Consider the following 22027-nt stretch of genomic DNA (forward strand, 5'->3'; position numbering starts at 1 on the left):
AAGATCCCCTGGAGAAGGAAATAGCAACCCACTCCAGCATTCTTGCCTGAAAATCCCATGGTCAATGGAGCCTCACAGGTTACAGTCCATGGGGTCACAAAGAATCAGACACAACTAAGTGACTTTACTTTCTTTCATTTTTCCTTTTCACTAGCGGTCACTGCTCCTATTAATCTTCCTCCACCCACACCTATACCTCTTAATTGGAAAATTGATCAACCTGTGTGGATAGAGCTACTGCTGCTAAGTCGCTTCAGTCGTGTCCGACTCTGTGCGACCCCATAGACGGCAGCCCACCCGGCTCCCCTGTCCCTGGGATTCTCTAGGCAAGAGCACTGGAGTGGGCTGCCATTTCCTTCTCCAATGCATGAAAGTGAAAAGTGAAAGTGAAGTCGCTCAGTCTTGTCCGACCCTCAGCGACCCCATGGACTGCAACCTTCCAGGCTCCTCTGTCCATGGGATTTTCCAGGCAAGAGTACTAGAGTGGGGTGCCATTGCATTCTTTGGTGGATAGAGCAGTGGCTTCTAAAACAAGAAAAATTGGATGCTTTACATAAATTAATTAATGAACAGCTTAGCAAGGGACATATTATTGAGTCCTTTAGCCCTTGGAATTCTCCAGTGTTCGTTATACAAAACAAATCTGGTAAATAAAAAATGCTTACTGATTTGAGAGCTGTTAATGCTGTTATTGTTCCAATGGGTACTTTACAACCTGGTCTACCTAATCCTAGTATGATTCCAAGAAATTGGCATTTGTTTGTTACTGATCCCAAAGATTGTTTTTTCACTATTCCTTTATACCCTGATGATCAACCTACATTTGCCTTTTCAATTCCTTCCATTAATTTAAAGGAGTCACATAAAATATTTCAATGGACTGTGTTACCTCAAGGTATGCTTAACAGTCCCACTATTTGTTGAAATGTTGTAGCCAAGGCTTTACACCCAGTGCGATAGCAATTCCCTCATGTATATATCATTAATGATATACTGTGACTACAAAAAGAGAAATGACATTTTTGACACTGAATGGCCATGATATTCTTTAGACTCTGGAGAAAACTGGTTAAAATAAAATCTTTTTTGAAATTGCAAAACTGGTTCTTCTTACACATGCAGTTAGGAAAAAGTTGACTTGTTAAAATACTTTTTTGGAGCTCCAATTCTGCCTGGGAAACAAAAACAGGCTAGGGAAAAAACCTGAAGTTAGCTCTTATCATGTCCTTGGGATACACAGCCCACTCTATCTGGGATTCCAGCCATAAACAAATTGGTAGAACTCAAACCAAAAAAAAAAAAAGATGGGGCAAAAAGATATTTTAAATTTCAAGCGAAAAACTGTGTCTGTCTGTCTAAATTTATCTGTGTCTCAGTGTGTGTCTTTGTTTTTGGATAATATGAAGTTAATTTATATATGAGCATTATTTAAATTCAGGTTCACATGAGCTGAAAAATATTCAATATTAAATATCTAACATTGATGTTTGTTTGCTAATCTAATTAAGACATGTCTTATGTCATCAACATTGTGTAATACTTTTATTGTCCCTAGGTTTAAGGTAAACTAAATTTGTCAACAAAAAAGTAATTCTTTATATATATAAATATATATAAATGAGATGAAAACTTTTAGATAAACTCTATTAAAAATAATTATATTTTAGAAATGTCTATCTAAAATAATCTCTGAGGATTGAGGTAACTTAAATTTCTAGAGTTGTACTAAACTAAATGATAAAAGTTTATTGAATAGCTAGGTCATTTCCAAATAAAGTAAGATTTTAAAACATTAATTACTGAACACTAACTTCCTCTTACAGAAAGTTTCTCTTACAGAAAAACTAAAGAGATTTTGGACTACTAATAAATATGTTCGGTGCCTCCTGAGATGTTCTCTATTAAAAAAAAAAAAAAAGCAAAAAAAGCAAATGTTAAAAAAAATTAAAACTGTTATTTATGTTCACCAATCTATAAAATGCTAATATACAAGACAGTTCACGGTTGCTAAAGAAAAGTAAGATGTGTGTTTTTAATAAAAAGTTATAAGGAATGGAGTTACATTCTATTAAGGAAAAAGGAAGTACATCTAAACTGACAAGTGGCTGTTCTCTGAAAGGGCAAATGGAGTGATGAATACAAAAGTGTAAAAGAAGTTTGTGCAAGTGGAAGAGAGTTTTATGCATGATACAAGTTTCTTAAGACATTAAACTGCCTTTGAAATATTTTATTGTTACTTTGACTAAGTTAATAATTATTGTTTCACAATGAATATAAGCTGTTACCAATCTGAAATTTGATTTTTTCTTCCTTTAAAAAAAAACCAAAATCTTCTTGGAATATGACTTTTGATAATAGACCATATAAATTTCCATCTAAGTGATTCCTAAATTGATGCTTTTGAACTGTGGTGTTGGAGAAGACTCTTGAGAGTCCCTTGGACTGCAAGGAGATCCAACCAGTCCATCCTAAAGGAGATCAGTCCTGGGTGTTCATTGGAAGGATTAATGTTAAAGCTGAAACTCCAATACTTTGGCCACCTCATGCGAAGAGCTGACTTATTTGAAAAGACTCTGATGCTGGGAGGGATTTATATGCTTGTTTTGCTGTTGTATACCAAAAACTATAAAAAAACTGATAATGGCCCTGTTTATACCAGTAGAACATTCCAACAATTTCTTAAAATTTGATCTATAAAACATTCTACTGACATTCCCTATAATCCACAAAGTCAGGCCATAATGGAGAGGGCTAATTAATCACTTAAATATATAATCCAAAACCAAAAAGGGGGAAATGACATAGGATAATAAACAATATCAAATAAAGCTTTATTTACTCTCAGTTTTTGAATATTTCAACACAAGCTATGGAAACTGCAGCTGAGCGACATTTTCAGGCTAGATCCACAAATACAATTAAGACTGTGATTTGGTGGCAAGATCCACTAACAAATGCTTGGTCAGCAAGAAAGTTAATTACATGGGAAAGAGGGTTTGCTTGTATCCTCCCAGGAGAAGATCTAGAACCTGTGTGGATTCCAGCTCGTAGAGTAAAACTGAGCAGAAACAACCAGTGACTCCAGACAACCTCATCATGGTTATGTTTGCCCTGATAACCATCGCAGTGAGTATACCCCCGGTTTTAGCAAAAGCAAAGAATTATACTTATTGGACATATATACTTAACCCCCCATTACTAAAACCCATTGATTGGGGGGAGTCTATGATCCCCATTTATGTTAATGATTCTTCCTGGATACCAGGACCTGAAGATACACGCCTTCCTCTTGTTTAAAAAGAGGAAGGGGCTCCCTTCAGTGTTACTTATGGGTATGAATCCTGGCCAATTTGTGTAGGACCAGCTACAGGATGTGTTAAATTATCTATGCAAGCCTGGCTGTCCACTAATTCTTTAAATCATAACTACACTAGTGTTCAACTACATCTTCTCGCTGGTCTGAGTTTTGCTTACAACGACTTAGAACCTAGTAATGACACCAAATCAGACAGACCTTTCTGTGAGCATCGCAAGCTGTGGACTGAAAAACAAGATTGTATTCCATGGGATAATTGCCGCGGGACTGAAGGAGTAATTTTGATTAATGGTTCCTATGGAATTGTATGGGACTGTCCTCTAAGGGGTATGCAGTCTCTAATTGCTCTCATCAAAATCAGTCCTACAATCCTCACAAAAGGCTGTGTTCAGTTCAGTTCAATTCAGTCGCTCAGTTGTGTCCGACTCTGCGACCCCATGAATCGCAGCATGCCAGGCCTCCCTGTCCATCACAAACTCCTGGAGTTCACTCAGACTCACGTCCATCGAGTCAGTGATGCCATCCAGCCATCTCATCCTCTGTCGTCCCCTTTTCTTCCTGCTCCCAGTCCCTCCCAGCATCACAGTCTTTTCCAATGAGTCAACTCTTCGCATGAGGTGGCCAAAGCACTGGAGTTTCAGCTTTAGCATCATTCCTTCCAAAGAAATCCCAGGGCTGATCTCCTTCAGAATGGACTGGTTGGATTTCCTTGCAGTCCAAGGGACTCTCAAGAGTCTTCTCCAACACTACAGTTCAAAAGCATCAATTCTTCGGCGCTCAGCCTTCTTCACAGTCCAACTCTCAAGGTGCATAAAGTCTTTGACCATACTAATATTACCACTCATTCAGATCATCCAATTATATGGCATGGTAATGACATGTCACCCCCCTTTTCCACAATTGAATCAAGGAAGAGGGCAAAGGGAGATTTGGAAATTGACTTTAAGTCTTAAAAAATTCCAAGTTTGGGATGGACATTATTCCAATAAAACTAATTATTCATTGACATTTAATACCAGTACAAACTGGACATTTTCTATTCAGGCTTGTGTGAGAGATCTTATGTGCTCTTGAAAGGAACAGTTTCTATCAATGAAAGTGTACAGAAACTTTCTTGCCAGGATTGCAAATTATATACTTGCTTATATTCTTCACTTTATAATTCTAATCACTTATTTGTTGTATTAAAAAGGAGACTGGGAATATGGCTTCCAGGAAATCAAACCAGACCTTGGGAAGGCTCCCCTGAAATACATGCTCTTTTAAAGGTTATAAGGAAAGTACTGCAACATTCCAAAAGGTTTACTGGACTCCTTATAGCACTATTGTGGGAATTATTGCTATAGCCACAACCGCAGCAGTAGCCAGGGTGGCACTGCATCAAACTATACAAACGACTACATTTGTATAGTAGTGGCACCAAAATGCAAGTTCTGCCTGGGGAAGTCAAACCCACATCGACCAAAAAATTAATGGACGATTGACTGATTTAGAAAATACAGTTCTACTAGGGGACAAAGTGCAAAATTTCAAATTACAGATTCATCTTCAGTGTGATTGAAATATCTCTTCATTTTGTGTCACACATAAGTATAATCAAAGTACATATACTTGGGATCAATTATCTAAACTTTGAGAGGAAACATTCGTAATAATCTATCCACTTGCAGCTGTCTCAGACAGTAAAGAATCCACCTACAATGCAGGAGACCTGGGTTCGATCCCTGGGTTGGGAAGATCGATAGATTATTACAAATGTTTCCTCTCAAAGTTTAGATAATTGATCCCAAGTATATGTACTTTGATTATACTTATGTGTGACACAAAATGAAGAGATATTTCAATCACACTGAAGATGAATCTGTAATTTGAAATTTTGCACTTTGTCCCCTAGTAGAACTGTATTTTCTAAATCAGTCAATCGTCCATTAATTTTTTGGTCGATGTGGGTTTGACTTCCCCAGGCAGAACTTGCATTTTGGTGCCACTACTATACAAATGTAGTCGTTTATATAGTTTGATGCAGTGCCACCCTGGCTACTGCTGCGGTTGTGGCTATAGCAATAATTCCCACAATAGCTGCTATAGAGTGCCTGATGAACTATGGAATGAGGTTAGTGACATTGTACAGGAGACAGGGATCAAGACCATCCCCATGGAAAAGAAATGCAAAAAAGCAAAATGGCTGTCTGCAGAGGCCTTACAAATAGCTGTGAAAAGAAGAGAAGTGAAAGGCAAAGGAGAAAAGGAAAGATATAAACATCTGAATGCAGAGTTCCAAAGAATAGCAAGAAGAGATAAGAAAGCCTTCCTCAGTGATCAATGCAAACAAATAGAGGAAAACAACAGAATGGGAAAGACTAGGGATCTCTTCAAGAAAATCAGAGATACCAAGGGGACATTTCATGCAGAGATGGGCTCGAGAAAGGAAATGGTATGGACCTAACAGAAGCAGAAGATATTAAGAAGAGATGGCAAGAATACACAGAACTGTACAAAAAAGATCTTCATGACCCAGATAATCATGATGGTGTGAACACTCACCTAGAGCCAGACATCCTGGAATGTGAAGTCAAGTGGGCCTTAGAAAGCATCACTATGAACAAAGCTAGTGGAGGTAATGGAATTCCAGTTGAGCTATTCCAAATCCTGAAAGATGATGCTGTGAAAGTGCTGCACTCAATATGCCAGCAAATTTGGAAAACTCAGCAGTGGCCACAGGACTGGAAAACGTCAGTTTTCATTCCAATCCCAAAGAAAGGCAATACCAAAGAATGCTCAAACTACCGCACAATTGCACTCATCTCACACGCTAGTAAAGTAATGCTCAAAATTCTCCAAGCCAGGCTTCAGCAATATGTGAACTGTGAACTTCCTGATGTTCAAGCTGGTTTTAGAAAAGGCAGAGGAACCAGAGATGAAATTGCCAACATCCGCTGGATCATCGAAAAAGCAAGAGAGTTCCAGAAAAGCATCTATTTCTGCTTTATTGACTATGCCAAAGCCTTTGACTGTGTGGATCACAATAAACTGTGGAAAATTCTGAAAGAGATGGGAATACCAGACCACCTGATCTGCCTCTTGAGAACTTTGTATGCAGGTCAGGAAGCAACAGTTAGAACTGGACATGGAACAACAGACTGGTTCCAAATAGGAAAAGGAGTCCGTCAAGGCTGTATATTGTCACCCTGCTTATTTAATTTCTGTGCAGAGTACATCATGAGAAACGCTGGGCTGGAAGAAATACAAGCTGGAATTAAGATTGCCGGGAGAAATATCAATCACCTCAGATATGCAGATGACACCACCCTTATGGCAGAAAGTGAAGAGGAACTAAAAAGCCTCTTGATGAAAGTGAAAGAGGAGAGTGAAAAAGTTGGCTTAAAGCTCAACATTCAGAAAACGAAGATCATGGCATACGGTCCCATCACTTCATGGGAAATAGATGGGGAAACAGTGGAAACAGTGTCAGACTTTATTTTTCTGGGCTCCCAAATCACTGCAGATGGTGACTGCAGCCATGAAATTAAAAGACGCTGACTCCTTAGAAGGAAAGTTATGACCAACCTAGATAGCATATTCAAAAGCAGAGACATTACTTTGCCAACAAAGGTTCGTCTAGTCAAGGCTATGGTTTTTCCTGTGGTCATGTATGGATGTGAGAGTTGGACTGTGAAGAAGGCTGAGCGCCAAAGAATTGATGCTTTTGAACTGTGGTGTTGGAGAAGACTCTTGAGAGTCCCTTGGACTGCAAGGAGATCCAACCAGTCCATTCTGAAGGAGATCAGCCCTGGGATTTCTTTGGAAGGAATGATGCTAAAGCTGAAACTCCAGTGCTTTGGCCACCTCATGCGAAGAGTTGACTCACTGGAAAAGACTCTGATGCTGGGAGGGATTGGGGGCAAGAGGAGAAGGGGACGACAGAGGATGAGATGGCTGGATGGCATCACTGACTCGATGGACGTGAGTCTCAGTGAACTCCGGGAGTTTGTGATGGACAGGGAGGCCTGGTGTGCTGCGATTCATGGGGTCGAAAAGAGTCGGACACGACTGAGCGACTGATCTGATCTTATCCTTAGATATTACAAGGCTACTATTTCTATTATGCAAAATGTTCACTTTACAATTACTCCCAGAAACTGCTTTATTTAAAGAAATTGAGGAAAGCTTACATAAACTTAACCCCATGATGTGGATTAAAACTTTAGGGGGAGGATTACTTGGTACTATAATATCAGGATGTATATTTTTAACTGTTTTGTGTCTAGTCCACAGATGCACAAGAAAAACCATCCGAGAACTGATGAAGAAAAAAGTTGTTCAGACAGCGTAAATACTCCTGCAAAAACAAGAAGGGGGAGATGTAGTGGGAATTCCTAATAATGTACTTTCACAGCCTTGAGAAATTTCACAGAAATAGCACCTAGAAAAACAGCATATATTAAGAAACTGTGTTGATGATTACTTTTCATGTTTTTCTTAGAATAATAGCCTTGTTACAAACCCCAAGGCCAGACCAGAAGGGAGTATGACTGGGATCATGAAATCATGGACCATGGAACACCAGGTTGGCGTTAGGTATGAACACTGCCTACACACTTGCTGACTGTTCCCAAGACTATCCCAGAAGGGAACGGCCTGGGGTAAAAACAAGGAGATCTGGACTATGTCAATGCAGTGTCTTGGGAAAGATAGATCAAAGAAAGTTTTGTAGTCTGCAATCAGGAATAAAAGCTGGACTTAGACTGGACTCTGCACCTCAGTCCAATAGAGGCTGCAGAGACCCATTGTACCAGATTTCGTGTTCTGTTTCCATTCTCGTCGCTCGCTCCCGGACCTTTAGGGCAACACTTACGGTTGCAGTTCAGTGACAGATTGCCAAGAGGCACCCATGTGGGTCCCCTGATTTCCACACATAGGCTTCCTCTCTCCCATTGTATAGCGGGAGCCCTGCCTCCACTTGCTGATCAGGGACAATGACCACTCCCAAGATTGTGACTCTTCTTCCAGTCTGTTGCTCCTCAGACGCAGGAATCCAAAGTGCCCAGGCAGCAGCCATAGTTGGTCATTTGCTATGTTCAATGGCAATCGTACACTCCCTGACCAGGCCCTCCAACCCTGCAGAGTCCAGAGCTGCTGGAATAGGAAACAGAAAATCCTCCAGTGAGGTGAAGGTAAGTGGAGCTACTTCTGCTTCCACTTCTTGGTTCCTAGGCACAGATTTCCTTCCTACTGGGGACACAGCACTATATAGAGACCTCTGATTCAGTGCATATACTGCATCCAGGATCAATGCCCAGTTCTTAAAAGTCTTGCCTCCAATATAGCATTTCAGCTATGCTTTCATCAGGTCATTCCTTCACTCTATCAGGTCAGCAGCTTCTGGTGCTGCCATGAATCACAAGGTCCTGGCCCAAACACCCACAGCTCATTTATTCAGAACAGGGTCCTCTGGTCATATCTTAGGTTGTGTGGGATACTATGCTTGTGGATCAAATACTCTGTAAGCCCCTGGATACCTGTGCAGTGGTAATGGCTGCAACTCTGATGTTAGGAAAAGCAAATCCATATTCAAATAAATGTCCATTTATGTGAGAATGAACTTGTCTTCTGGGATGCCAGGGACCCAATTATTCTACTTATAACTGGTCGGCCTCCTCAAGGAAGAAAGCCATATGAGAGGCTGGGCTTTGGTCTCTGACAGGTTGGATATTCAGAGGCAGTAACTATGAGGTCGTCCTTTGTGTGCATGCTAAGTCCCTTCAGTCGTGTCCAACTCTTTATGACTGCATGGACTGTAGCCCATGAGGCCATTGGGTCCATATGTAGCTTCTGTCTCTGCCATCGTGGCCACTCTGTTCATGCGCCCATTGTGCCAATTCCAGTGACAAAGCTTGCACCTACAATCAAGCTGACTCATCTGTAACAAGATTGGCCTTTTTCCTCCTCCTTTAGCTGATCATACTGGATGTCCCCCTGGCCACAGAGGTGAGCTAAGGGAGGAACACTATTGCTCTTAGCAGGTCCAGTATATCCCAGTCAAGTTATTTAGCCACAAGTATCAATTTGGCAGCCAGAAGAGGAGGTGGCATAGCACCAGAGGAGGGATTGGTTGCCTGTGCCATCCTACACAGGGAGGGGCAGGCCACAGGAGGGGGCTCAGGAGAGTCTGCAGAGCCACTGTCTTTGAGGGTATCCACTGAGATGTTATCATTCCATGTTTCAGGACTGCAGGTTTTCTCAACCAGAGTATTATGGACCTGCGACGCCTGAGCATTCAACTGTTTGGGGGGCTCCTAACTATCAGATCCTGAGTTTACTCCTCGGTGTGCTAACTCTTCTACTTTCTAAGCTACCAAAGAGATCTTCTGGCTCTTGTATTTACCTGTAACTGTTTGTTAATTGCCCTCCATTTCCAATTATTCCTCTGTAAGATGTCAATGCAACTTTTTAATGCCCGACCAATTCCATTACCCTTATGCTTAATCACATGCATTTAAAAAGGCTTGAATCATCTCACCAGCCAGGGCATTCCGCACTGGGATGGCACTCTCTCAAGTCACTACTGGTGATATTTTTAGCAACTGGGCTACCACTTGTGGCTGAGACTATCCATGACCACATACCACTTGGACGGGGGAATCCTCCTTGACAGCAGGGAGGTATGTGGTCTAGTCCTCAAACTGAGTTTGTCATTTTAGTCCACTTCCAGAACCACTTGTGTCAGTGGGTCCTCTGGGCAGCAGATATCAAGGCAGGGTTAGAAACTCAAGAGGTTTATTGCTGATAACACCTATTAAAGGACAAAAGGGAAAAGGAGCAGGAGTAGTCAGGATAAATCTTTAGAGCGTGATACAAGTCTGACACCTGAAAAGAAGAAGGGAAAGGAAGAAAGACAGAATAGTAAGAGCCTTAAACTGAAGTATGGCTTTGACAAAATCTTGGCCATGCTTAGTTACCTATCTATCACCTCCCAGCCTATTTCAGGTGAAATAGACTGGGCGCTTCCTGGAGATGGTGGCTCTGGTGCGTAGTAACTGGAGGACAGAGGAGGGCTTCTGAGGTTTCGGTAATGATCTGTTTCTTAGTCTGGGTTTCATGTGTGTGGTCATTTTATAAAATTTTATCAAGCCCAGCTTTTATTTGTGAACTTTCATGAATATATGGTATATTTCTATTTTTTTAAGTATTTTTTCTTAGGAAACTTAAGTTTCCATCGGTGTAGGACCTGTTACATAAATTATAGGACAGTCATACAATGGAATGATGAAATGGTTTTAAAATGATGATGAAAATCTATATTTACTGGTACTAAAGTATGTTTGTGATATAGCATTTTTAAATTAAAAAAAGTGACAAAAAATATGTTCAATATGAAGCCTTTTACCAAAAATGTAATAAGGCATATTTTTGTACTTAAAGGATTATGGGTATTTTACATAAAATATTAATAGTGGTTACTTTGGACAGTATATTAATGATTATTATTTTATCTTTTTAATGTAGTTTTTAAATTTTTATAATGAAAATTTAATACTTTTCTAGTCAGATCTCTTCCCCAAAAAGCATTTAAAAATAAATAAATTGGCCTATGTTTTAAAATAAGTAATGAATCTATCTTTCAAGGCTCACACTGAGCATCTACAATGAACAGAACTTTGTGCTAGGTTTTTACAGAAATTAAAAAAAAATTTTTTTTAATTTTTTTATGAGGATAAACTTTGGGAGTTTATCCTCTTCTTAGAGATGTGACAGACACACACAGAATTAGAGAGTTAGTTTACAGTCAACAGCCAGGTTATGAGATCCTATCCTTTAGGGTAGGGAACAAAAGCTTTTTTTTATTGGGACTTCCCTAGTGGTCCAGTGGCTAAGACTGCACACTCTGAGTGCAGGGGGCTGGGTCTGATCCCTGGTCAGGGAACTAGATCCCATATGCCACAACTAAGACCTGACGCAGCCAAATAGATAAGCTTTTTTTTTTTTTTTTTAAAAGCTTATTTATCTATGTGCACCCAGGGTCTTTTGGCATCACCTGGAATATGATATTGAAGTTCCATATGTATTGAAGATATTAATGAATAATAGATTAATTTAAAAAAAAGAATGTCAGATGAGTAAAAGGCATTTGGGACTAGGGAATTGTATGGGATGGCTACAGAACTGGCAATGTCATCCATAATCACGCTTCAGCCTGAATCCTTACCTCCTACCCTTACTTCTTTCATGAGTTTTAGACAAATATTTATAACAGCAAACCTGATGCTGATACCTGGCTGTTCCAAAGACTCCTGCAATGTTCAAGGTTGAACTCATTTTCCCACCAATCCTGTTCTTCCTTCTCCTGCTGCTAATGCCACTCAGACCAGAATCCATAGAAGTCATCTTGGACTTCATCTTCTCCCTCAGTTTTCACATTCAGTTTGTTATTAAAATGTTATTTCTACTTCTTGGATCACTTTGGAATTTCGACTTTCCTCCCCTCCAGTTTCTTCCCTCTGGTCATTCTACCTTATTATCTGTTGTCTCTGTCATTGCTAAGTTGATTTTTCTATAATAAAATGCAAATTTAATCACAATTCTCTTGCTTAGGGTTGTCTAATACCTCTTTGCTTCTGCTGTAAAACCCACACTCTTTGATTAGCTTGGCTTACACTGTCTTCCACAATTGGTCCTTTCTACCTTGTCCATCTCCCTGCAAGGCTGGGAGCTTCTGGTGTTGGGGATTATATTCTCTTCATCTTCATCATTCCAGTGCCTAACACAGCTTTAAGAACCCAATAAAGTTTTCCTAAATGAGTGGATGCAGAGGTAAGCCCTGAAGTAGGCTTTGAAGTTTGGGCTAAGCGGATAAAATATAGATAGAGGATCTAATCTGGATCCTTTACACAATTATTGAGTTCCTAAGGTGAGCTTATTGATGAAAGACATTCCTTGTCATTAATTTTTGTATCTCCATAACCTTGCAATGTTTAGCATATAATAGATGTTCAATACATATTGGATTAATTAATCAATAAATTGATGAATGTTATTGTGTATTTAGCCAAGTGAGTATTTCTTTTGGGAAATGTAATGCTTAATTAACTACAGAGCAACTTATTTGGGGAACAGATGAAAACTCCATTAATACTTTGTGACAAGGCTACTATGCTGGCCAGATATCTGAGCAAACAGACGGCCCTGAAGGCAATTTAATAGGGCATATTTTTTATTGACCAGAATAGGGACCTGCTGTTGAAGAGGACACCTGCCTTCCTGAGGTCAGCAGCTCCAGCATTAGATTTAATAACTGTAACCAGATCTGGCTACAGGTGCTGCCAGCACAGGGCTATCCCAAGGTGTCATTCAGTTCAGTTTAGTTCAGTTGCTTGGCCGTGTCCGACTCTTTGCAACCGCATGGACTGCAGCACACCAGACCTTCCTGTCCATCTCCAACTCCCAGAGTTCACTCAAACTCATGTCCATTGAGTTGGTGATGCCATCCAACCATCTCATCCTCTGTCATCCCCTTCTCCTCCTGCCTTCAGTCTTTTCCAGCATCAGGGTCTTTTCAGTGAGTCAGTTCTTCGCATAAGGAGGCTAATTTTGGATAAATACCTCCTGGAGGCTTTTAGTATTTCAAAATGAAGACTGTATGCTCTAAGAAGTCATAAAAATTACTGGAGTTTCCATTTTCAGTAGATAGTTAAACTCATATCTTTTATAGTTTGGACATGTAATGGACATGTTGACATTAATACTTATATTGAGGTTTAGAAGTCAAATATTTTACTAAGAACTTGTAAAGGTCCTAGGAACTTGCTTGCAAAATACCGTGTTATAAAAAGTGACCCTGGTGCAATATAATCACTCCTTTTGGAGAACTTGCAAGTAAATTTAGTTAGTTAAAGCTTCTGCCAGCATGATTCTAGCCCAGGGAATAACAAGGATATCTTCGGTTGCCAGTTGATCTTATCTGCTGCTTCTCCTGCTGCCTAATTTGGAGAAACTCCATTTTGCTGCATGTTCAAGTCTCTGGATTATTGTACCCTTGGACTTTTTTTCTCCATGTATTTGTTTCTCTGGAGCTTTTGAGGAAACTTTGTGGTCTGTGATATAGTGCCTTTTACTCAAACTACAACAGGGTAAGCTGGTTAAAATATCAACAGTCAAGACTTTGTAAAGATTTTTTTTTCTTGACAGAAAGGGTATTAATCAACTCATTAGTTAAATGAAGAGATTAAAACTTAATAACAACCTTGGCTAATCTTCCATCATTAAGTTGGAATGTGGCTAAAGGCTTTCTACTGTCATGCCAACACAAAATGCTTTTCTTGCTTCCAGTTTAACTAGCTAGTAACTTCAACAAATAAAGCTTAAATCTTAAATTGAGATGGTTTTCTTTTGGCCCTCTAGGGCAGAAAATGGAGAAACAAAAAGGAAGAAGACCAATTTATTCATCCTGGTCACCAAGAGGCTTAGAGCTTTAGGGAAATATTTCCCCAGAGATGATATGATGGAAGGAAAGTTATGACTAACCTAGATAGCATATTCAAAAGCAGAGACATTACTTTGCCAACAAAGGTCTGTCTAGTCAAGGCTATGGTTTTTCCAGTAATCATGTATGGATGTGAGAGTTGGACTGTGAAGAAAGCTGAGCACCGAAGAATTGATGCTTTTGAACTGTGGTGTTGGAGAAGACTCTTGAGAGTCCCTTGGACTGCAAGGAGATCCAACCAGTCCATTTTAAAGGAGATCAGTCCTGGGTGTTCTTTGGAAGGAATGATGCTAAAGCTGAAACTCCAGTGCTTTGGCCACCTCATGCGAAGAGTTGACTCATTGGAAAAGACTCTGATGCTGGGAGAGATTGTGGGCAGGAGGAGAAGGGGATGACAGAGGATGAGATGGCTGGATGGCATCACCGACTCGATGGACATGAGTTTGAGTGAACTCCAGGAGTTGGTGATGGACAGGGAGGCCTGGCGTGCTGCAATTCATGGGGTCGCAAAGAGTCGGACACGACTGAGTGACTGAACTGAACTGAACAGTCCTCTAGAAAATTAATAAGGCTAAGGCAACTTGATTTTTAATGCTTCTGCAGTCTTAGCATAGTGGCTTTGTATAGCCCTGAGCTATGTGTTTAAGTGCAAATCAAAATGTCAAAGTGGACCTCTACACATCACCCCTTCCTGCTGTTTTAAAAATGGTTTCTTTCTTAATGTGGCTAAAGGCTTTCTACTGTCATGCCAACACAAAATGCTTTTCTTGCTTCCGGTTTAACTAGCTAGTAACTTCAACAAATAAAGCTTAAATCTTAAATTGAGATGGTTTTCTTTTGGCCCTCTGGGGCAGAAAATGGAGAAGTTTTCAGACTAACAACTTTATTTGAAAACAATTTGAAATGCCTCTGAGTAATTATGAGCAAGGGCTTCTCAGGGGTAAAGGGGTTCAGTGGTAAAGAATCTGCCTGTCAATTCAAGAAGATGCAAGAGATGCGAGTTTGATACCTAGGTTGGGAAGATCCCCTGGAGGAGGAAATGGCAATCCACTTCAGTATTCTTGTCTGGAAAATACCAAGGACAGAGGAGCCTGGTGGGCTACAGTCCCTGGGGTCACAAAGAGTTGGTCACGACTGAGTGACTGAGAATGCAGTCATGCAATTATGAGCAAAGCTGGTCATCTGGTACTCTCTCAACGTTAGTCAGGAGCAAATGCAGCCTTCTTGGAGTTTGATACCTATGAATATTCATGAGGAGCAAGGTATCCTAGTGGTTAAAAGCACCAGTTCTGAAATCTGATGTACTGGGTTTGAGTCCTAGGTCCACTGCTCACTAGTTATGACTTGTGCAAGTTAATTAAAATCTCATTGGTTAAGTAGTGAAAGTTTCTCAGTCGTGTCTGACTCTTTGCAACCCCATGGACTATACAGTCCATTGAATTCTCCAGGCCAGAATACTGGAATGGGTAGCCTTTCCCTTCTCCAGGGGATCTTCCCACCTAGGGATTGAACCCAGGTTGGTGGATTCTTTACCAGATGAGCCACAAGGAAAGCCCAAGAACACTGGAGTGGGTAGCCTATCCCTTCTTCCCAACCCAGGAACCAAATCAGGGTCTCCTGCATTGCAGGCAGATTCTTTACCAACTGAGCTATCAGAGAAGCCCATTGTGTTAAAAGGGAACAATAATAGCACCTACTAGCCTAACACAGTGCTTGGCACAATAGCAAGTGCTTGGTAAATCTAATTAGCAATAATAATAATAAGCCGTGGCAGCAGAAAAACCTTTCACCTACAAGATTTTGTACTAAGTTTCGAGAATACAAAAGTATGTAAGATATGTGTTCCATCCTTCTCAGGCTGATTAGAGAGAAAGGATACATATACACATATGTTTATTAGACATATATATTAATAATAAGTTGAGCATCACAGCTGTGAGTGGGTGAAGGGAAGGTTTGTTGAGGAAGAAAGATAGGAGCTTGACCTTGGAGGAAGGGCAGGATCCAGATATGTTGACTACAAGACTGGGTGCATTCTCAGAGCTGTCAAAATTGCATAACTGACTCTTCTTGTCAATCTCCTTGAACATCTCAGGCACTTCAAAGGCTAAGAATTCATGGGGCAGGGAGGTAGGGGCAGTTAAAAGGTCTTTGGCTGTTTTTGTTTTTAAACTGGATGTTTTCAGTTTGGTCATTTGAAAACAAAGATTTGTTGCTAGCTTAAAAATACTACTTTTCCTTAAGTAAATATTTTCTAGAATGAAGAATGGAAATAATCCTCTGCCACAAGAAAAAAATATGCTATATTTTTGCTCTCTCGCCTCCCCGCTTCCAAGATGACCAAGAAAAGAAGGAACAATGGTCATGCCAAAAAGGGCCACGGCCACATGCAGCCTATTCACTGCACCAACTGTGCCCGATGCACGCCCAAGGATAAGGCCATTAAGAAGTTCATCATTAAGAACACTGTAGAAGCTGCAGCCGTTAGGGACATTTCTTTCTTTTTTTTTTTTAACTTTAAAATGTTTAATTTCATATTGGAGTATAGTGCCTTTACATTGTTGTGTTAGTTTCAGGTGTATAGCAAAATCATTCAGTTATATATATATATATATACATACATCTATTCTTTTTCAGATTCTTTTCCCATATAGGTTATTACAGAGTATTAAATAGAGTTCCTTGTGCTATACAGTAGGTCCTTGTTGATTATCTATTATACTTATTAGTGTATATATGTTAATCCCAACCTCCTAATTTATCCCTCCCCCTGCCTTTCCTCTTTGGTAACCATAAGTTTGTTTTCTAAGTCCGTGAGTCGTTTCTGTTTAGTAAATAAGTTCATTTGCATTATTTTTTAGATTCTACGTATAAGTGATATCATATAGTATTTGTCTTTCTCTGTCTGACTGACTTCACTTAGTATGATAATCTCTAGGTCCATCCTTGTTGCTGCGTGCATGCGTGCTAAGTCACTTCAGTGCTGTCTGACTCTTTGCAACCTTATGAGCTGTAACCTGCCAGCTCCTCTGTCCATGAGATTCTCTAGGCAAGTATGCTGGAGTGGGTTGCTGTGCACTCCTCCAGGGGATCCCCTGACCCAGAATCAATATAGTGAAAATGAGTATACTACCCAAAGCAATCTCCCTATCAAGCTACCAACGGTATTTTTCACAGAACTAGAACAAATAATTTCACAATTTGTATGGAAATACAAAAAACCTCGAATAGCCAAAGCAATCTTGAGAAAGAAGAATGGAACTGGAGGAATCAACCTGCCTGACTTCAGGCTGTACTACAAAGCTACAGTCATCAAGACAGTATGGTACTGGCACAAAGACAGAAATATAGATCAATGGAACAAAATAGAAAGCCCAGAGATAAATCCATGCACCTATGGACACCTTATCTTTGACAAAGGAGGCAAGAATATACAATGGATTAAAGACAATCTCTTTAACAAGTGGTGCTGGGAAAACTGGTAAAAGAATGAAATCACTTGTAAAAGAATGAAACTAGAACACTTTCTAAAACTATACACAAAAATAAACTCAAAATGGATTAAAGATCTAAACATAAGACCAGAAACTATAAAACTCCTAGAGGAAAACACAAGCAAAACACCCTCCAACATAAATCAAAGCAGGATCCTCTATGACCCACCTCCCAGTGTATTGGAAATAAAAGCAAAAATAAACAAATGGGACCTAATTAAACCTAAAAGCTTTTGCACAACAAAGGAAACTGTAAGCAAGGTGAAAAAGAGCCGTCAGGGACATTTCTGAAGCGAGTGTTTTCAATGCCTATGTGATTCCCAAACTATATGTGAAAATACATTATTGAGTGAGTTGTGCCATTCACAGCAAGGTAGTCAGGAATCGCTCTCAGGAAGCCTGGAAGGACCGAACACCTCCACCCCGATTTAGACCTGTGGGTGCTGCCCCACATCCTCCACCAAAGCCCATGTAAGGATCCAAGTCCTTAAAGACTGAAGAAATACTGGTTTCTCTGAAAAGACAATAAAATGGAAATTATACTTTTTGTAGCATGTTGAATATATGTTGCCAGATGGAGTGGGGGTTGTGTGCATCTTATTTCGGTCTTTGGTCTCCCCAGTTTGCATAGCTTAGGGTGGGGGTGAGGAATTAGGGCATCTATGTTTGATTAATTTAGCCTGGCAAATGGCTTAACCTGGTGTCTTAAAAATGAGGAGGAAACTAGCAGAGTGAGGAGTGCATCAGGAAGTGACTTAGACTAAGGTGTGCATTCCTCTTGTGGCAACATGTTCAAATCAGTCGCTCAGTCGTGTCTGACTCTTTGCGACCCCATGAATCGCAGCACGCCAGGCCTCCCTGTCCATCACCAAATCCTGAAGTTCACCCAAACTCATGTGCATCAAGTCGGTGATGCCCATCCAGCCATCTCATCCTCTGTCGTCCCCTTCTCCTCCTGCCCACAATCCCTCCCAGAATGAGGGTCTTTTCCAATGAGTCAACTCTTCACATGAGGTGGTCAAAGTATTGGAGTTTCAGCCTCAGCATCAGTCCTTCCAATGAACACCCAGGACTAGTCTCCTTTAGGACGGACCGGTTGGATCTCCTTGCAGTCCAAGAGTCTTCTCCAGCACCACAGTTCAAAGGCATCAATTCTTCAGCACTCAGCTTTCTTCACAGTTCAACTCTCACATCCATACATGACCACTGGAAAACATGAAGACTTTAATAAAAGTCCACAACTTGAATAGCATAAGGGGATCTGTATTCAGGTCCTTAACCTCGTCAAGTTTACCTGCTTACCTTGATCTGCTGCTAAGCCAATCACTCAGCCTTCATCTTTCTGTGGTACATTGCTCTATGGGGTGACAATGCCCTGAATGCCAGGCATTTGGAGAAATTTGTGGAAGTCCCACAAGAGGGGAAAGAGAGGAGTTGGTGCAAAAAGTCTGGTAAAAGGCTGGAGTCTGTGTGACAACCGCTCATTTGTTCCAGAATTCAGAAATTAGAGGGTTCCCAGCTAGGAACACACAGTTGACCCTTTAACAACATGGGTTTAACTGCAGGGGGTGGGGGTTGTTTTGTTTTCAGTAAATACATACTACACGATCCACAGTTGGTTGAATCCTCAAGTGTGAAAGTACAAACAGATACAAAAGGCTAACTCTAAAATTAATCATATGAGGATTTTTGAAGAGATGGTGCCCCTAACCAATGCTTTGTTCAAGGGTCAAATGTACGTGTATATTTGAAAAATTAATATGTAAATAGTTTGCTAAGGACTTTGCTGGTTAGGTTATATGATTTTTTCCTTAAGGTAAACGAGTAGCTTGGAAGTTTTGATTAAAGTACATATTGATCTGGGAAAGAAAGCTGAGTGCCAAAAAATTGATGCTTTTGAACTTCGGTGTTGGAGAAGACTCTTGAGAGTCCCTTGGACTGCAAGAAGATCCAACCAGTCCATTCTAAAGGAGATCAGTCCTGGGTGTTCATTGGAAGGACTGATGCTAAAGCTGAAACTCCAATACTTTGGCCACCTTATGCGAAGAGTTGACTCACTGGAAAAGACTCTGATGCTGGGAGGGATTGTGGGCAGGAGGAGAAGGGGATGACAGAGGATGAGATGGCTGGATGGCGTCACCGACTTGATGGACATGAGTTTGGGTGAACTCTGGGATTTGGTGATGGACGGGGAGGCCTGGCGTGCTGTGATTCATGGGGTCATAAAGAGTCAGACACGACTGAGCGACTGAATTGAACTGAACTGAACTGTTCTGGGGGAAAAAATTATGCTATATTTTATAGTAAAAGTATAAACATGCCTACCTTTCTTTGAGATAACATAAGCAGATATATCCTTGGTCCTGAGATATAATAAAAACTCTGGACTATTCAAGTTTATGAACAGCTTAATAAATCATGCTTAAGGAAAAGTGTGTGGTCCAATTTAGTCCAGGGGAAATATGATAGTGTGTGATGAGGGTGACAGCAGTGAAGAGGGGGAGAAGTGTATAGATTCATTTTTACAGACAGCCTATTTTAGACATGATATATTGAAGCTAATAGATAATATTTTCCAAAAAGACTCTTCTCTAGAGACAATAAAGATATTTGGTGCTCTATCATAACCAGAAACTTAATCAAAAGATAGTAAAAAAAAAAAAAAAAAAAAAAAAAAACAATGACATGCTGCTGGTGGAGCTACTAAAATATCTTATCTTGAAACCATACTCATTCATTTATTCTTTTATTCATTAAAAAATTAATATATTATGTTTCTTTCTATGTGCCATGCAGTATGTGTTAGGTATTGCATATCCAATTGTGAATAAAATAGATGTTTCCTTCTCTCATGGAACTGGAAGAAGACAGACAATAAAATATCACTATATAATTGTATATTTATCCATTTATTCCAAGAACTAATTCTTTTAAGACTTTTTCTGATGTGGATCATTTTTAAAGTCTTTGTTGAACTTGCTACAATATTACTTCTGTTTTCTATTTTTTGGTTTTTTGGCCCCAAGGCATGTGGGATCTTAGTTCCCTGACCAGGGATCAAACCCGTATCCCCTGCATTGAAAGGCAAAGTCTTTTTTTTTTTTTTTTCACACTATAGCATGTTTAATGAACTTGCAAAAGAGAAAACAGGTCAAAGGAAGGTGGAGAAAGTTTCCCTTTTCATTAGAACCTAGGGGCTCCGTAATCATCTGGCATCCGCTCAATGTTGTGCCTATGGTTAGAAATGTACATGATGGGAACTCCAGGGATCTTCCAGATTCTTCATTTAAGGTCCCGGTCAACTGTGGCCACAATGTAACACTTGTGCTGAGTTACTCTTTGTACTAAGCAGTCATCTGCATAGATTCCTTTTTGTGTACACGGTAATCGTTCAAATCTTGGATCCTTGGCAATCCTTAAAGCCACTCTATATTTCTGCCCTAATTTCTCAGTTTCAGCCATTACACAGTCAGTTATACAAGGGATACACTTGGCATACAGACAGTCCATCATTGACTGCACTAAGTCCAGTTTGGCCTTAATGGAAAAGTTGATAAAGTTGGTATCAACCAGGATGTGGTAAGGTGGGCCCAGCTGTGTGTTATATTGGAAGAATAAGCAGGAAGGGTGTTGGGGGACTTCTCTTTCCTTGAGTGCACTGGGATCTTTCTTTTCTTTCTTTTTCGGTTTTAATCTATCCTTTTCTTTAAGCCTCTGATCTCTGAGACTAAGCATTCGCTTCATGGTCACATACTTCCATGTTTTCTTTTGCTTCCCCATGTTCACGCCGTGCTCTTGTTTCTTTCCGGAAGGCAAAGTCTTAACCACTGGACCACCAGGGAAGTACCAAGAACTAATTCTTGAGCACATATTCTGTGTTGGGGAATATTTAGGGTTCTGGAGATAAAATGATGAGCAAAAATAGACTTGTTTCTGCCATCATGGGGCCTACATTCTGAAGAAAAAGGCAACTTAGGGTTACACTAAGATAGTAAAGTTATAACTATGTAAGAGCTAAGAAGGAATACAGAATAAGGAAATTTGACCTCACGAGGAGGTCAAGGGAGGCCTTCCTGAAAAAGTGAAGAATGGATGGAGAACTGAAGGATGAGGAAGAGTTAGCTGGCAAGAGGGGGGAGGGAAGAACATTTCAGATAGAAGGAAAAGCATGTTGCTGAGGCCATGGTATGTTATAGAGGCTGAAAGATGTTAAATTTGGCTCGAAGATAAACATTAATCCACGCAAGAGACAGGGAGGGAAGTTAGAGGTGAAGGAACTAACCCACAGAAGCTGTGAGAAGACAGTGTTTCAAAAAGGAAGTCATGGACAACAGAGTCAAATGTTGCTGAGAGGTTAAGTAATATGAGAACTAAGAATGTCTCCTGGATGTCACAACTTGCAGGTCATTGGTGAGTCCAGTGGAATGATGGGCCAGAAGCCAGAATGGAATGGTTTGAGAGTGAGTCAAAGGTGAGTGAGGAAATGTAGGGAGCAAGAGTATAGATTAGGAATCATATTTGGTCACATGTAATGGAACCTGATGACAGTAGCTTAACTAAATAGAGTTATTTTTCTCACATAGCAAGAATGACAGAGGGTGACATTCAGGCTGGTGCATGGTTCCGTGATGTCATTAATGTCCTAGAACCTTTCTTTCTGTTCTGTCATCCTCAGTGGATGGCTTTTTTGTTTTTTGGTTTTTTTCCAATCAGGAATTCAAAATGGCTATCAAGCCA

The 22027-nt window shown here is 40.2% G+C and overlaps 1 long non-coding RNA gene and 1 pseudogene across 2 annotated transcripts in view; both read right to left on the reverse strand.

Moving 5' to 3' along the window:
- Window positions 1–22027, reverse strand: part of LOC113901348 — a 136592-nt gene that overhangs the window by 65845 nt on the left and 48720 nt on the right. The gene's annotated exons all lie outside the window — the stretch shown is intronic.
- LOC113901346 lies at window positions 20397–21371 on the reverse strand (annotated as a pseudogene). Its single transcript, XR_003513390.1, has one exon. The product of XR_003513390.1 is annotated as an rRNA-processing protein FCF1 homolog pseudogene (transcript).

Source organism: Bos indicus x Bos taurus, chromosome 11 (assembly GCF_003369695.1).
Source record: "Bos indicus x Bos taurus breed Angus x Brahman F1 hybrid chromosome 11, Bos_hybrid_MaternalHap_v2.0, whole genome shotgun sequence".
In the NCBI taxonomy this organism is placed as follows: domain Eukaryota; kingdom Metazoa; phylum Chordata; class Mammalia; order Artiodactyla; family Bovidae; genus Bos; species Bos indicus x Bos taurus.